Source organism: Elephantulus edwardii, unplaced genomic scaffold (assembly GCF_000299155.1).
Source record: "Elephantulus edwardii isolate Elephantulus edwardi_28Jun2011 unplaced genomic scaffold, EleEdw1.0 scaffold00001, whole genome shotgun sequence".
NCBI lineage: Eukaryota > Metazoa > Chordata > Mammalia > Macroscelidea > Macroscelididae > Elephantulus > Elephantulus edwardii.
Window position 1 is genome coordinate 14,547,057 of NW_006399751.1, and position 18,097 is coordinate 14,565,153.

General features: G+C 42.5%; 1 protein-coding gene and 1 pseudogene across 1 annotated transcript in view; both read left to right on the forward strand.

Moving 5' to 3' along the window:
- CSNK2A2 (casein kinase 2, alpha prime polypeptide) overlaps positions 1-3,015 on the forward strand; it is an 81,361-nt gene extending 78,346 nt beyond the window's left edge. Inside the window, exon 13 of the mRNA XM_006878918.1 lies at positions 2,571-3,015. The gene's annotated coding sequence lies outside the window, so the exon portion shown is untranslated. The remainder of the gene's footprint in view (positions 1-2,570) is intronic.
- Positions 3,016-6,814: 3,799 nt separating this feature from the next.
- Positions 6,815-7,109, forward strand: LOC102862045 (annotated as a pseudogene).
- The last annotated feature ends 10,988 nt before the right edge of the window (positions 7,110-18,097 follow it).

Below are 18,097 nucleotides of genomic sequence, written 5' to 3' on the forward strand. Positions count from 1 at the left end.
TGGCTACAAGTAGCGTAATTGCGTGGCTTTGCTTCAGGTGAGAAATGCCGAGTCGAGGGCTGAAGTGCTAAGGAAGTTGCCATCTGTGGCTTGTTTCAGTTCACTTTCCTCTGGATTATATCGGCTGGGCTAGCTCCTCTCCTGTCTCGGTGGTAGGTGTCTGGTGTGGTCAATACCCTTACCAGGGCTCCCCAAGCAGAGGCGTGTGGCTGCCAGGTACTGACGGCATCATTCAGTGGGGTCTCCTAACAGCATTCTGTAGCACTTCACCACTTGTGATGTTTCAGAGCAGATGTATTCATTTCCTTAAGAGAAGGGAGACACTCTCAGACTGGTTGAGAATAGGGGACATACACACTCTAATGGGGCTTTGGAAAGGGCGACTAAGGGGTTGGGTGAGAGTCTACAGGTAAATGTGGAAGAGGGTCACGCTAGAGCTAAAGGCAAGCCTCACAGCGCATGTAAAATATGCCTGAGGCGCACCCTGTACCCCGGGGGTGATGCCAGTAAAACAAAGATGGGACTCTGCAGTCAGAAGTTGGACCTCAGCTGGATTCCGTGGGTCTCAAAGTCGGTGTCTACTCAGGGAAATGACTTAGATTCTCCCAGGTGCTGCACTGATGAGGACGGACACAAGCCACTTTGCAACAAGGAACATGAAGACTTTATATTTGCATTGAAATAGAGCTAAAAGAGCCCAGTTAACGGTTTCGTTTAACTCCAGGTCAAATTAAATTCTTAGAAACCTGGTGTGCTCTGTGAGCATCTGCAGGGAAAAAAAACCCACAACTTTTCTCATACAAGTAAGTAGGAGTGAGTAATAGTGGATTAGAGTCAAGGTCATATTTATAAACCCTTCTGAACACAAATGCAGGGTCCACATGAGCATACAGGAAGCCAAAGTTTGCCAATGCGCTTATTAATAAATTACATTTGAATATTGCCCTGCCTTTTAAAAACCACTCCAGAGTTAGGATGGAGGCTGTAGTGGGGCACTATCTGGTTGGGATAACCAGTAATAACCTGATTTTAAGATGTGTGGATGTATTAATGCAAACAACCCCAACCAGATGTTAGAGGCTGGGAAAAAACGATGTCATGAAATTACACAGGTGATGGATACTTTTGTGTTGATTCAACAATGTGCTGCAAATGTGATACTTAACCCTGAACTGCATGTATTGGGGGTGTTAAAAACAGAAAGCGCTCATTGACTCAATAAATTAACAGTTTTGCACCTGCTGGCTCTTCTTGCTATAAATGGTGTCTGAGGTTGGGACAGAAATCCTGACACCCAGTTGGAAAGCTTGGACAGATCTTCAAGAACCATGAAACAGAACGTTTCCTTCCGTTTGCAGAGAAGCAACACTGCCTGGGTTGTGCTCCTCAACAGAGGACTCCTGCAGACACAGTTGGCCACCTTTGTATTCCTTGCTGACTGGTGTACAGTTTATGTGCTGCTGCCCTTAAAAGAAAGAGCAATGCCATGTGAAATCCTATTTTCATAATAAAAATGTTGACAATAACCAGACTTTCCAAAAGGAGACCAGCTATTGCTCTGAGGATTTTGTGTTTCCTGTCTCCTGGGGGAGGGAAAGGATACAGTTTGACCCACGGAGATGTGTCTGGAGGCTGCTGGAGAGCACTCAGTCTCGCAGAGGTGGAATAAAGAGTGGTGCCGTGGTGGTGACTGTTCTGCTTGCGATGTGTGGAAATTAGCCTACTCAGGAGACCCTGCTGCTTGGCATTGACTGTCGTGAGCTAACCTTGTGGCACATACCCCGCATTTATGAAGATTCCCCTGCTGCCGTTCCTTGCACTTGCGTGTGCACATGGGGTCATACACGACTGTCAGGCAGGGATGTGCTCTCATCTCCCTGATGTGTGGGCAGTGATGGTAAAACTGGGCCACCCCACCTTTCCCAGATCTAAGTAGAACTCTGCCCTGAGTTCCTGGATTGTTTTTTTTTTTCTGCGTGGCACTTTCTAGGTGCAAGCATGCACAGCCCTCAGAGCTCTGGACGCAGTGGAATCCACTATGGGCCTCCCCAGCTGCTTCCCCGATGCACCATTCTGCTTGGTGTGGAAGGAGGGGTGAGGTTTCCGGGCCATGCCCGAGAGCTGTTTCCAGGGGAGGTTAGAAATGAACTCACAGATTGTGAGTTGACACAGTGGTTTCCCTGTGTAAATACAGAATTGTCTGAGGGTCTAGACTGCTGGGATTGTGCTCCCAGGGCAGCTACAAGCACATGAAGCGTGTTTTGTCGAATGATCAAGAGTCCTCTGTGCCGCTAAATCAGCCCGCAGACCTGAGGGAAGGGGTAGACCAGGCACATGACACACTTTCCAGAGCTTTTAGTCACTCAGGTCTCTGTTCATGTTGGGCAGAACAGAGTACTGTTCAGATCCTCATAGGAAGGGAATTCCTGCCCTGTTTTCCACATGGCACAGGAAGGTCAAGTTTGCACTGTTCTCAGCAGTCCTTGCGGAGGAAGTCAGAGGTGGAGGCTTGTTCCTCGCTCTCAGAATGATTAATGCCATCTTTCCCCTCCTCCCGTCTGTTTCCTCAGGTCTGTTGCTGTTTCTCCCACTTTTCCATAAGCAGAACAAGAGCCAAATCAAACGTCTTAACGTGTGTAGAGGTCACGTTCATGAGCAGACACGAAACGGTGGCAGGTTACGGGAGCACGAACTAGATCAACTGAAGGGCAGCCCACCACCGTTTACCAAACCTCAGTTCCGAATGTAAAAGGTTCACCAGCCTTTGGCCTCCTGTTGACTTCCTCCTGACCCAGAAAGCATGGGAGATGCAAAGGGTATGCAGACTGGTTGTTGGTTGCTGTTACTCCCTGAGCTTACCCACCCTCACTGACCCAGTGGCCACCTATTTCTCCAGCAAACTCTGTTACCTAGGTGGCCACAGACTCCACGGTGGGGGCTGGGATTTATGGCATGACGGGCAGTTACGTCTTATTTTAAAAGTATATATTATTGAATAAAAGGTTTTAAAAGAAATGTATGGAGAGTTTTCAGTGTGGAAGGAGCCACTGATGGAAACCCAACCCATGGCTGTAAATACTAAATGAAACAAGAGCCCCTGTGCCTCAGAGGGCATGCCAGGAGTGGGCAGCCCAGAGGTGAGAGTCTGAACAGCACTTAATGGGAAGAAGTGTTCAAGGTAGGGCTTCTGTAGACTCAGGCAAGCTGGAGGTCACCCAGTATTTTAGGTAAAACCTACCTTTGGTGTACCGAGAAAAAGCAAGTTTTTGCCTTCTCTTTTTTTTCTGTCTACATACCTTCATTTTCATTGCTTCTGGAAGTGTGTTGGAAGATGGTTGAGTCTGTTCCCTGAGACAGGAGGACCCACGGATTTCAGATCCTAGTGCAGCTTCGGAGCCCATTCTGAAATCCCCATGGACTGGAAGAAAGGGGCCCACTCCCTTAGAAGTCACAGTAAAATGGGGGCACTGGTTGCATATAAGAGAAGAAGCAAAACAAAACCAGCATCACAGAGGCACTTTCTCCAACACCCTCAATCTACCTTCTCAGGGCAGTGGTGCCAGGGCCGGTGAAAGCTGGATGCCCACTGGTTCTCGGTGGAAAGCCAGCTGATGTGCCTGAAGAATGTCTCCTAACTTAACAGATGGCTGTAAACCAATGTGTGGATGCAGCTTTGGGAAAGGCACAAAGAGAAGCTCCCAAGGCATCCTTGGGTCCTGTGGAACCCCTTCTGTCCAGTCAGCAATTCTTCAGGTGCAGGAGCTTAACAGTCTGGGACACGAGTGAGTGAGGACCCACTGAAGGTCCACGGGACACAGCAGACGGCCTTGGCACTCCAGCTCCAGCCCAGGCCTGCTTTTGTCACACTGCCTCTGTGAGGTCATAGCCAACCCAGGGATCTGCATATTTGTGCTGGTCTCCCAGCTCTCATTATAATGGGCGTATCTCTGAATGGTTTCTCCTAAAACAGGGCTTTGCATGTGTGAGGTTGCCTCTGCTGACCCCTGGTGTTTCAGTTCCTTCAGATGGCAGATCTTGTCTGAACAGATGGCTCACTATGGGAACTGTGGACGCCATGTAATAGAACTTGAGTCCTTTAATTTCTCTCTGAAAACCGTGTTGTCCGATAACCTGTGAGGTGTATCGGGTGGTTCTGGGTTTTGTGGATGACAGTTTCTGGGTGGGAAAATAAAATACTTGGTGTGGCGAGGAGGAAGATGAGTTTTTTTGGTTAAGTTAAATATTCCAAGCAGGTGAAGGAAAATAACCATTTACACCTAAAACATGCTTGAAAATGAAGTTCAGTTTACTTCTTATTTTTTTTTTATTAAAAAATAACCCAACAGCGGGTTTTTTTTTTGCATTTTCCTCATTGCCAGTGTAATTCATATTAATAATGTTTTTTAAAGTAGTATAGAAGATTCAAGACTCTTCCCAACACTTGTTATGTGTCATCAAGTTGCTGTGACCCATAGTGACCCTATGCACAACAGCCCTTAACTCTGTCCTATCCTGAGCCAGTCTCACTGTCTCTAACATAGTTGCCCCTATTTACACAGTATGTCAATCCATCTCATTCAGAGTTTTTCCTCACCTGTGTTGTCCCTCCACCCTTCCAAGCATCATCCTTCTCCAAGGACTCATTCCTTCTCGCAGCATGCCCAAAGTATGTGAGATGGAGCTTCAAAATCCTTGTCTCCAAAGGGCTGTTTGGTTTCATCCTCTCCAGCACAGACCTGTCTGTTTTCTTGGCAGTACACGGTATGTTCAATACTCTTCTCCAGCACCACAATTCACAGGGATCAATTCTTCTGTCATCCTTCTTTATTCATTGTCCAGCTCTCTAATTCATAGCAAGTAATTTTGAAGACCATGCCCTGGATTAGGTGCAAATTACAGACCCAAAAATTACTTCTCTCCTTATTACCAAATCGGTAATCACTTCACAATTTGGAGTGTCTTTGATTCCCTTCCCGCCACCCCCCTCCCGTGAATAAGAAAACTTTACTTCTTACTCATGTTTTTCAAGTGTGATTTTTTAAAAAATTTTTACAGAAATGCACATTTCTGTAACTGTGTTTTCACCTAGGTGTAGGAAGTATCATTTTTTGGCATGTGTAGCTTTACCTCACCATTTTTCACAGCTGCATGGTACTCCACTGTGGGAATGCACGATTTACATAATTCTTTATTGATGGACCTTGTGGTTGTTCCTGGTTTTTCACTATTAATCAGTATCATTGTAGGGAGCAGATTTGCATGTACATTTGTGCATATTGTGTATCTGCAAGATAAACATCTTAAGAAGCATTATGGTGCCATACAATTTCTTCCCCCAGGAAGGGCATAGTTAGGATTCTAAGAAAGCAGTCTTGCATCCCTTCTTTCGCTGGTGTAGGCTGACACACGTCTCCTGGCATCTTGGAGGGCTCCATCAGGCACGAGGAGCATGACCCCTAGTGACTGAGTTTTGAAGGGGTTTATAGAAGTGCGCATGACCTGGGTGGAGGATGGAGACATTGACTCTCACATAGAAAAATTACAAAATTTAAAAAATGTAAAAATGAAATGTCATAGAAATGTCAACTTCATTATTAATGATTAAATTCAGTATTTGCTTTTCAAAATTATTTTCTTTCTGAGGTTAATTAGTGAAGCATGACAGTCAATCATGAAATAACCAAGTTGTTTACAAAGCAAGTTCTAGAGATCTTTTCAAGAGCCTGATAGGACAATGTTACCCTGAATATCAAATCTGAGTGCAATTTGATATGTTTGAAAGGCTTTGGGGAGGCCTTTAAAAGTTAGCATGTGTCCCCCCCCAAAAAAAAAAAACTAAGCATGCATGTCAAGGGCCAACAGTGGAGGCTGAGCAAACCTTTCTGCACACTGCACTCTTCTTGCCATAGCTAATGTGATGGTGAGATGGGTCTCACGTGCATGTTGCTACATGATATCAGCCAGACTCAAAGGGAATATATGTTGAGTGATTCCACTGGTGTGACCTATTGAGGGGGAAAAACCCAAACTATAGACTCTAAAAGAGCCCTGAGGGCTCAGTGTTAAGTGCATAGCTTTCAACTAAAAGCATGCTTGGATCCATCACCCTCCCAGTAAATCAAAGATGTGCAATCTGCTTTGGTAAATGATGATGGTAGGGACCGTCAAGTACAACTCTTTAGCGACTTTCTGAACAACACACCGGCATCCTGGCCTCTTCTCTGGTATCCGCTTCCGTTCTGGCACACTTGAGCTCCTTGCAGTCACTGTATCAATCGTCTTGTTGGGAGTCTTCTATTTTGCTGATCCTCCACCTTTCCAAGCATGATATCACAGAATAGCCTCTCCTGGCAACATGGCTAAAGTAAGACAGATGGAGGTTCACCTTCTTTGCCTCTTTGGAGAATGCTGGCTGCACTTTTCCCAAGACATCTGTTATTTTGGCAGTCTGTGGGATATCCCACACCCCTTTCCAACATCACAACTCAAAGACCTCAATTCTGTGTCATCCTTATTCATTGATGCCATCAACTTGACCATGACTCCATCTTTCTGGCCTGCACCTTCCTCATAGTGTCTGTCATGTTCAAGTCCATTGTAGGCACTGCCAGTTCATCTCCTTGGGAGTCTGTCTTCCTTTCATTGACAGTTCACCTTTCCCAGCATAATGTCCCTCTCCCAGGACTGTTTACTCAAAAATAAGCACAAAATGAGGCAAATGTTCCCCATCCTTGCCTCTAAGAAGTGGTCTTGCGGGTGGGGGAGCAGAAACCGGTAGGACCTTTCGTGGTTGATTTGCTGGTGGGCAATTCTTCAACCAATCACAATGTCATCCAACACAGATGTATCACTTTCTTCATATGATGAAGATCAGGGATCCAAATTGAGATGAAAAGCTAAAGAGGCACCATTTGTCCCCATTGGAATGGCGGGATTTGCTGCAATCGTTGCGTACGGATTGCACAAACTGAAGAACGGGGAATACGAAAATGTCCATCCACCTGATCCACATGTGAGTAGCAGCCCAAGGCTTTGTGGTGGGAGCAGTGACTATTGGTATGATGTATTCCATGTATCGAGAATACTGGGCCAAACCTAATAAGCCTTAGAAGAAGAGATGCTGCCTCCATCTTGTTAGTGTTGCTTGATTAGACCCTTCACTTTGAAGTTAGGTGTTTTATGTTAAAAATAAATAATCTGAGTGGTTCCAGTAAGCACACGGTATTTTAGACAGGCTTTCTTTATTGCAGCCTCGACTTGCCTTGTGACCAAATTGCCGGTGCCCTGACCACTAACTAGCCATCCAAGGGAGTCAGTTCAGCAAAAATGAAACAGGCCACCCAAATTCTCAAATTTTTAGGAGGAAATTCTCTTTGAAAAAGACAGCGGGCTGACAGTGAAGGACTTGCAGCGGCTGCGGTACACCCCGTGTCATGTGGTGTGCTGTGTGCCCCGGTTAACTGGACTCTTTCCTGCCTGCCTTGACGAGTGACCAAGAACCTCAGTTACTCGAGCTCATTGACTCTTTCAAAACCCTCTCAGAAAACAAGATGGAGTACTGGCTCTCACAGCAGAAAAAAGTGTATATGTTTAAATTAATCCTAAAAATCTGGCAACAGCTGCTAAGTAGTATTTACTTTAGAATTGTACACATAAAGGCTGCTGTAATTGCAGAATTCTATTTTTTTGCTGCTGTCACGTTAAAGTAACTTTTCAATGTCCTGTTGAACAGAAGTTGTACGTTCTAATTGCTAATCCAACAGTAAATGAAGATCACTTTAAAAAAAAAGAAGTGGTCTTGCACTTCCTTCAAGATAGATTTTGTGTCCTCCTGGCACTGTATGTATATTGGATACTCTGCCAACACAATTCAGTGTTCAACTTTTCAAATACAGAGCAAATGAAAAGGCAGTGGCTTGAACTGGGCATACCTTACTCAAAACTGCCAGCTTTGTTCTTTGGAACTTTAGAGAGGTCTGTGACAGCAGATTTTCTCAATGCAACGAATCTTTTTGATTTCTTGACTGCTGCTACTTGGTGTTGGCTGTGGATCCAAGTACAAAGAAATCTTTGACTCTTGCTCTTTCTTTCCTTTTCTGCTGACTGCATGCTATAAGGCTTGGATTCACCCCTGTCTTTTCATGGGTACTTTACCCCTTTTTCCTTCTTTATTTTTCACTTAACTCTCTTGTGTGACTTACCACTGGCTATGCCTCTCTCTTATTACCTTAATAAAACTTTTTCACTTGTTTTGCTATATTAAAAAAAAAAATCTTTGACAACTCCAGTCTTTTTTCCATCTATCATGATGTTGCCCATTGGTCCACTGGTGAGGATTTTTTTTATGTTGAGATGTAAGTCATATTGAAGACACTAGTCTTTGATCTTGTACAGTAAGTGCTTCAAGTCTTCTTCACTTCCAACAAACAAGGTTCTGCCAAGTGCTTAACTCAGGTTGTTGATGAGTCTTCCTCCAATCCTGATGCCACCTTTTTTTTCTTTCTTTAGTCCATTTTCTCTATTTGCTCAGCATACACTTTGAATAGGTGTGGAGAGGGTACAACCCTGAGGCACACCTTTCCTGATTGTGAGCCATGAACACTTACTCACGCTTAATCTTTGACAGCTGTTCAGTTAATTGAAAATGTAATGGATTAAACTGTCAACATTGTGATTTCACACTTAATCTAGTTCCTTTAGACATTCCAAACTCAGGTATTTCATCTTATTTTCACAAACACTTCCAGTAGCTAACAGGAAAACTAAAATCCCATGAAATCTTCATAAGCATTCAAATGCGATTTACCAACCCAAGTCTAAACTTGTAGATGTAATGATTCTAAATCTTTTAAACATTCCTTTCATTAAAAACTTAATTAAATTTTTAAACTAAAATCCTAAGTCTCTGGGCAGTACAAATAGATAAGCACTTAATTTCTAGAAAAGGTTGGCTGTTCAAACCTACTTCTACTTCTGAACAGTCACCGCCTTGAAAACCCCACAGAGCTGTTCTGCTCTGCAGAAGGAGGTCACCATGAGTCAGCATCAGCTCCACAACAGCTGGCAACAATGAACCAAGAAAACAAGTGTGTTGTCAAGTCCAACTTACAGCAACCATGTAGGACAGTAGAACTGACCCACAACGTCTCATATGCTAAAATCTTTGTAGAAGCAGAAGCCACCTCTTTCTCCCCAGAAGGATGAGTTCTAAACATTGATCTTTCAGGTAGAACCCGAATGCTTTAACAACAACAACAACAGTTATAAAAGCACAAACCTAATCAAAGTATCAGAAGTATTATTCCTGTGTATCTGAAAGTTGAACAATGAATAAGAAAGACCAAGGAACTGTGGTGTTGGAGAGGAGTACTGGATATGTCCTGGGCTGCCAAAAGGAGAATCAAATCTGTCTTGGACTTACGCAGCATTTGTCCTATGAAACTTCATTCACTCAGCATGATGCTCTCCACACTCTCCCAAGGTATGCAGTATTTTTCAAAATTGTTGCTCCTAAGTGCTGCATAGTAGTCCATTGTGTGAATTACCACAATTTCTCAATCCATTCAGTTGTGGCTGGACATTTGGGCTGTTTCCATGTTCTTGTGATGGTGAATAACACTGTTATGAAAATTGGCACACAATACCTTTTTACAGTCACTAAAATGCAAGTAAACATCTTTACGGTATTCTCTGCATTCAGCCAACATCCATCTGACATCAGCTATATCCCCCCACTTCATACTCTGGAACCCAGCTTGAATATCTGGAAATTTCCTGTCCATGTACTGCTGCAACCATTGTGTGTAATATTAATGGTATTGTTTGATGTGTTCCACATTCTGTTGGATCATCTTTCTTTATATTGGGCATGATACGGGTATCCTCTAGTCAGTTGGCCAGGTAACTATGTTCCAATTTCTTGGCATAGACAAGTCCAGTGCTGCATCCATATTTGTTGAAGCATCTCAGTTGGTATTACACTGATCCCTGGAGCCTTGTTTTAGGCCAACTCCTTCAGTGCAGTTTGAATGTATTCCTTCAGAACTATGGTATTTTGACCATATGCCACCTTTCCCTTGAAATGGTTGTGTATTGGCCAATATTTGTACATTGATTCTGTGTATTCTTTCATCTTCTCTTTTTTGAAGATAATTTTTATTTATTTATTCTTTTTATGTGTGTACCGTCAAACTGGATCTGATTGGTACAGGAGTTCCTCCTTCTTCAGCAGAGTTTCTGGTGGATTTGAACCACGCACCTCTGGGATTGCAGTGCAGTTTCCTACCACTAGGCCACCAGAGCTTGCCCTTTCATCTTCTCTTGATGCCTCTTTCATTATTCAACACTTTGCCCATAGAAATCCTTCTATATTTCAGCTTGAGGCCTGAATTCGTCTTTCAGTTTTTTTAGCTTAAGAAATATTGAGTGTGTCTTCCCTTTTGGTTTTCTATTTCCAGATCTTTGCACATTTCATTCTATTACTTTGCTTGTGTTCTCGAGCTGCTCTTCAAAATGTTATGTTCAAGTTTATTCATAATTTCCCGCGCCCCCCCCCTTCTTTTTGGAGTCTCTATGTTCCAGAGCAAGTTACAGTCTCTTCTGACATCTATTTTGTTCATTCCATTAATTTCTGTATTTTTTTAATGACTTGTTTCTTGCTTAATGTATGGTGTCCTTCATGTCATACCCTGACTTGTCTGGTACATGGCTATTTTCATTCAATATTATCAAGTCTAATTTTTAAAATAATCTCTAGATTCAGGTCAGATAGACTTGAAGTCATACTTTTGGCTTTGTTGTAGATGTGGTTTAATTTTCTTCAGCTTCGCGTGAAATTGCACATAAAAAATTGATATTCTTTTCCACAGTTATCACCGGACCTTTTTCTGACAGATGATATTGAGCTTCTCCACTATCTCTTTCCACAGTTATAGTCAATTTGGTTTCTGTGTATTCTGTCTCACCATTACAGCAGAGCACCTGGTGGATTTGAACTGTTACAGCTTTTTTAAGAAGTGGGGAGATATTTGCATTGCCCAAGTTTTAGTTCTACAGTGTTTTATCAAGTGATTACTGGTCTTATATCATCAGGGACATGATCAAACCACCAACCTTTTTCCACTCATCTATTTGCCAAACTGTGGTGGCTGTGATGCTTCAAACAATGCCACTGGTACTTAAAATACCAGTAGAATAACCCATGATAAGTAGATTTAATCAAACCTTCCAGACTAAGAGACTGGCAGGAAGCAGTACTGGCCCTCTCCTTATGAAGTGAAAACCCCAGCAGTGGGACATTGTCTGATATAGTGCCAAAGGATAAGGCCTTCAGGTTGGAAGACATTCAGAATATAGGCAGATGCACCAGGCGCAGCTCCTCTCCAAGATCCCACACATCCTGAAGGAGATGTATGATACAGACCTTCTGGAAGAGGAGGTCATCATCAGCTGGTCGGAGAAGGCCTCCAAGAAGTATGTCTCAAAAGAACTTGCCAAAGAGATCCGTGTGAAAGCAGAACCATTTATAAAATGGTTGAAGGAGGCAGAGGAGGAATCTTCTGGTGGCGAAGAGGAAGATGAAGATGAAAATATTGAGGTGGTATATTCGAAGACTGCCAGTGTACCTAAGGTTGAAACTGTGAAGTCTGACAACAAGGATGATGACATTGATATTGATGTCATTTAAAGTGGTGGATGCAACCTTGCTTCACAGTATAATTCTGCAAAATTTCCTGCATTATCAGCCAGAAGTGCAACATGTATGTGCAAAAGCTGCAACGATTTAACATCATGCTACACTTAATTCTAAAAATGTCCTACTGTGAGTGGTCTGGAAGTAGAGGTCTTGATGCGACATCTGGAGTCCATACACATTTGTGAGCAGATGTAGGTTGCTTATTTATAGCATGTTTCTTTGTGAAAACCTAGCGGTGGACACATTGGATCACATTAATACAGTTATACAAAAATAAAGATTTGGTCATTGAGAAAAGAAAAAAAAAAGAATATAGGCAGGAGCTGCCCACTCCAAGTAGAGTCTGTCTTAATGAGGTGGATGGAATAAAGCTCTCAGCCAGTGAAGGGCCTGCACTTGCTGATGTGGCACAACTCGAGTGAGGAGACACAGTTGCAGTCATCCATTAATAAATGGGGTGTGGAATGTATCAACTGTCAGCTCAGCTCCACTCATTGCTGTTGACCTGGAACTGACTCATAGCTGACCTTCTAGCAGGTTTTCTCCTCGGCCGGTGAATTCCAACTGCCAGAGAGGGGCCACATTTAGATTAGCCACAGAAGTACCTCACCAGCCCCCTGCATAAGGTGTAAATCTACGAAATTTGGAAATTGTAGAAGTGAAATGAAACACATCCAGATTAACATCCCAGGCATGAGAGAGTGGAAATGGACTGATGATGGCCATCTTGTATGTGGAGAATGAAAACCTTAAGATAGTGTCACATTCATCATCAAAAAAAGAACATTTCAAGATCTATCCTGATCTATGCTGTCAGGGACAGGATACTATCTATATGATAGGAGGAAGACTGTTCCATATGACTACATGACTCAAACATACACACCAACCAATACACTTTAAAATGGAGAAATGGGATTTCTTCCAAGTTCTCCAGTCTGAAATAGAACTAACATGCATTCAAGATGTATTGATAATTGGTGATTGTAATTAAAAAATTGGGGGGAAAAGATTGGTGGAATTTTGCTCAGCATGTGAATTATGTAAGCATGGCGAAAAGATAATGATCCTGATACATAATTTTCCTGATTTTAAAACCAAATAGTATCTCCCTGAAACAACTGCCTCTTGGTTTATATGCAAGTTCTGCATCAACACAATGAAGTGTTCAAGAATTTCCACTCTTCACAGGAGCTCTGGTGGCCTAGTGGCAAGAAGCTGTACTGCAATCCTAGAGGCGTGCAGTTTGAATCCACCAAATGCTGAGTCTTCTCCTGGACCAGTCAGATTCAATTTGACGGTACACAGACCAAAAATAATTATTATTAATAATAATAAAGAATTTCCACACTTGTAATGCTATATCCACTGATCAAAGACCAGTGGAGCTGTGGGAATAAGTCAAGTATATCATCCATGAAAAGAGCAAAAGGTCATTACAAAGAGGGAAAATAAAAAGCTAAAATGAGTAGCAGAAGAAACTATGAAAACTTCATAGAGTGATGAGAAGACAAAACAGGGAAGAGATGCTGAAGTTAAAAAGCTGAACAGAAGATTTCAATGAGCAGCTTGAGAAGACAAAAGTATTATAAGGAAATGTGCAAAGATCTGGAGTCAGATAGTAAAAAGGGAAGAACTCAGCATTTGTCTAAGTTAAAGAATTGAAAAACCAATTCAAGCCTCAAGTTGCAATCCTAAGAGATGCCATGGACAAAATCCTGAATGATCCAGGAACATGGAAGGAATACATAGAATCCCTGTACCAAAAATAACTGATTGACATTGAAATATCTCTGGGACGTGAGCCAACGGTAACAAAGGAAGAAGTCCAAGTTGTGTTGAAGGGGTCAAGACATTGGCAAAAAATAAGGCCCCAGGAATAGATGGGATACCGATTGACATGTTTCAACTAACAAGTGCCACCCTGGACTCACTCACTAGTCTATGGCAGGAAACTTGGGGAGAATCTGCCTGGCTGATTGACTGGAAGAGAGCCATATTTATTGGTATGCTCAAGAAAAGTGATCCAGCAGAATGTGGAAATTACCAAACAATATAATGAATATCACATGCAAGCAAAATACTGCTGAAGATCATCGCAAAATGGTTGGAACAGAGACAAGGAACCACCAGAAGTTCATGCTGAGTTTAGAAGAGGCTGTGGTAGCAATCGTTTTCTCATTCTGTTGGATCACCTTTGAAACTGAAACAAATATTCACCTCCAGAGTTGCATCTGTTTGCTGAAATATTTCAAAAACATTCCATTCGTTCCTAGAGCCTTGCTCTTTGCCAATGCCTTCAGTGCAGTTTGGACTTCTTTTTTTAATAATATAAAGTCTTAGTAAGCTCTAGTAGTATAGTCCATTGAGAGTTATACTGCTATCCCAGAAGGACATGCCTTCCCTTTACGAAATCAAAGCTATTACCCTGAAATCAATTCCAACCAGGGTAACCCAGGAAGGTAGAGAATTGCCACTTACGGGCTTTAAAGTTGTTAGAAACAAACTGCCTCAACTTTCTCCTTCAGAGAGCTGGAGAAAGATGGGCCCTCTCCTGTGCAATTTCTAGCTTAGGGAACCCAATGGAGGGACAGCTAAGACGTGGATCGACACCAGTCAGAGTGGGGCTATCTTTTGTTACAGTATACATTTATCTTTCAAAATATATCAGACAATGAGAGTTTGAAGAAAACATGGACAATATACAAATATATACAACTTTAGGTTATTGCTGTGATTATAAGATTGCAGTATCATTTGTTAGATGTTATTTAGTTTATATTGCATTGTTGTTGTTATGTGCCATCACTTTCTATGGTGGCTGTGATGCTTAGGAAAAAAGAAAGCTCATGTGAAATAATTAGAACTATGTAAAGAGGTTGATGGCACAATGGCTGCCATTCAGCTTGCAAAGGGTCAGCAGTTTGAACCCACCAGCTGCTCCTAGAAAGATTTACAACTGTGGAAACCCTGTGGGGCAGGTCTACTGTGTTCTACAGGGTTTCTCAGAATCAGAATCTAATTGATGGCAATGGATTTAAGGTCAAAGAGAACAAGAGCTCTGGTAGTTCTGTGGCTAGAGCATTCAGCTGTTAACCAAGGAGTTGATGTTTCCAATCCAGCAGCTTCTTTGAGGGAGAAAGATGAAGTGATTTTGGAAACAGCTTTGAAGACCCTTGTTGCAGTTGTTAGGTGCAGCTGAGTTGCCTATGATTAATATCAAGCCTGTGAACAAAGGATCTATCCCTTGCCCTATCCTGGGTCATCCTGACCTGCTCCTGTATACTTAGGCCCATTGCTGCAGTCACTGTGTCAATCATCATTCTGAGGGTCTTCTTCCCTTTCACTGACCTTCTACCTTTCCAAGTATGATGAACTTCTCCAAGGACTCGCCCCTTCTAACAACATACCAAATTGTGTGAAAAGAAGCTTCACCATCCTTGCTTCCAAGAGCACCCTGGTTGCACTTCTCCAAAACATATTTGTTCTTTTGGAGCCCATGGGAAATTCAGTGCTACTCAAGCAAATACCAAAGGCATCAATTTTTTACTCTATCTTACAGAGTCACTCTGAGTTAGAATTTCTTTCAGAGCAGTGAGTTTGGTTTGCTGAAGAGGTTCAATGACTATATTGTCTTCTATTGGTTATTTGATTTTATACTTCTGAAAAAGAATTTATTTCCTATAGATTTCCAACTTGATAGAGTTATGTAATACCTAAATAATTATCACTTTGATTGAAATTAAAAAAATCATCTGTTGATTTAATTGAGCCAACTCTAGTACAGTCTTACTTGTTTCTTAATTAATGCACTTATGTGACAATGCATTTAAAGCAGTTGGGATCCAGAAGGTAGGTCTTTCTGATTTGATTAATAGTCACTTGGGGGCTGGGAGCCTCTTATTTAAACCTATTAGGGCCTGGTGCATGGGTCTTTATGATTGAAAGTTGATTGGTATGAAGCCTAGTTTGCTATTAGAGGTACAAACTAAATTGTCAGTTTGTATTTGGGGAATACATTGTTCTTATTGGTACAGCACTTATCTGTTAGTTTGCTGTACTGAGGTAACTGATGGTTTGCTGTGCTACTGAAAGCTATGCCACTGGTGTGTTAAATGCCATAGGGTTACCCATGGTAGATGGGTCTTAGTAGAGCTCTAAGATTAAGACAGACTAGGAAGTAGGATTGGCCATCCACTTCTTAAATAACAGGCCTCTGAAAGCACTATGAACAGTAAAGGAACATGGAGAGTTGTAGTATTATAGGTAGATCTCAGATTGGAAGTCAGTTGAAATGAGGAAAAATAATGGCAAACATCCTTTAGTAATTGAAAAATGGAATGTACAAAGCTTGAATGTTATGAAAAATGAAATGGAACACATGAACATTGACATCAGTGAGATGAGATGGACTAGCTTTGGCCACTGTGAATCAGATAATCATATGGTATACTATGTTGGGAATGAAGAATGGTGTTGCATGCATAGTCAAAAAGTCACTTTTAAGTTCTGTTTTGAAGTACAATACTGTGATAGGATACTGTCCATACACATACAAGGATGTTATTGTTAGGTGCTGTCAAACTGAGTATGACCATAGCAAACCTATGAACAACCAATCTGAACCCTGTCTTATCATGTCCCATCCTCACACTTCCTGACACATTAGAGCCCACTGCAGCAATCACTGCAGCAATCCACTTGGTTGAGGGTCTGCCTCTCCTTTGCCTACCTTCTGCCTTTCTGAGCGTCATGTCCCTTTCCAAGGAATACTCCTCTCTAGCAACATGCCTGAAGTATGTGAGGCAAAACTTTACCAACTTTACCTCATAGGAGCATTCTGGATGCACCTTCTCCAAGACATATTTGTTCTTTTGGCTGTCCATAGGATGTTTGGTACTCTTCTCCAACATCACAGCTCAAAGGCATCAATTCTTCTGTCATCCTTGTCCATTGCCCAGCTCTTAGATGCATAGCAAGTGATTAGAAAGACCATGGCCTGAATCAGATGTACCTTAGTCCTCAAATCGACATAATTATTGCTCAGTAATTTGGAGAGGTCCCTTACTGCACACTTTCCCAGGGCAGTATGTCTCCTCATTTCCTGACTTCTAGTACCAAGCATGTTGATTGTGGAGCCAAGTAAAATGAAGTTGACAGTCTCAAACTTTTCTCCATCTATCATACCTATATTGGTCCAGTGGTAAGAATTTATATTTTCTTGACATTGAGATGCAATCCTTATTGAAGTTTATATTCTTCCATCTTTAGTAACAAGTGCTTCAAGTCCTCCTCACTTTCAGCAAGCAAGGTGGTGGCATCTGCATAACACAGATTATTGATGAGTTTTAGGTTACTGATGAGTTTTCCTCCAATCTTGATGTCACATTCTTTTTCAGAGTCCAACTCCTCGAGTAATTTGCTCAGCATACAGACTGAATAGGTATCAGAGAGAATACAATCCAGACAAACTCCCTTCTTAAGTTTAAACCATATAGTGTTCCCTTGCTCTGCCTGTTGGTCTAGTAATATTGTTATCATTAAAGTCCTTGATATGGGGGTGGGGGAGGAAAATGTGCAACAACGAATGAATGGAAATCCAAATTCTCTATAAATTTTCAGAAAATCTCAGTTGTTGTTTTGTTTAAAAAAAGCCCTGATTGTACAACCCAATGATTAATCCCGTCTTCCCCCTGTACATCCACATCCCTCTGCTTCCAGCCTCTCCCACCCCTCCTGGATCCTTATATTCATTCTACAATAACGATCTTATACAATATTTATCCTTGTGGGACTGAGTTAGTTCACTCAGCAAAATGCTCTCCAGTCCCTCCCAAGTTAGGTGATAATTTACAAAGTTATTGCTCCTGCGTGCTGCATAGTATTCCATTGTGTGAATGTACCCTAAATTTGGGAGGTGAGGGAAATTGAAAGAATTTGTTCGAATTTGTATTAGAATTTTGTAAATAGTAGGGGGGGAAAACCCCTGATATATAGATGACACTTAACACGGTGCATCGTCCCCACCCCGCCTTGTCCCCGCCCATCTCCCGCCCCCCGCCCCACTGCCCTCCAATTGTAACTCCGCCTCACTACCCGGGGGCGGGGCGTGGTCTTCACGCCCTTCCTCCCCGCCACGTTGCCTTGACACCATGCAGCTTCTATTATCTTCTGTCCCCTTGCGCCTTCTGAAAGCTGCTCTGAAAGAGCCGACAGGAAAAATAGTCCCTTGGCAACGGAGTTCTTTTCACCGGGGCGATGGAACACGAGCAGGTGTTGAGACCGGAAGTCCGTGAAGTCTGTGGCGGGATTGGGCCAGGTCTCTCGGAGGGCGGGCCCAAATGGGCGGAGGGATTCACTTGACACGGGACTTCCGCCCACCGCCTCCATTTAAGACAGGGG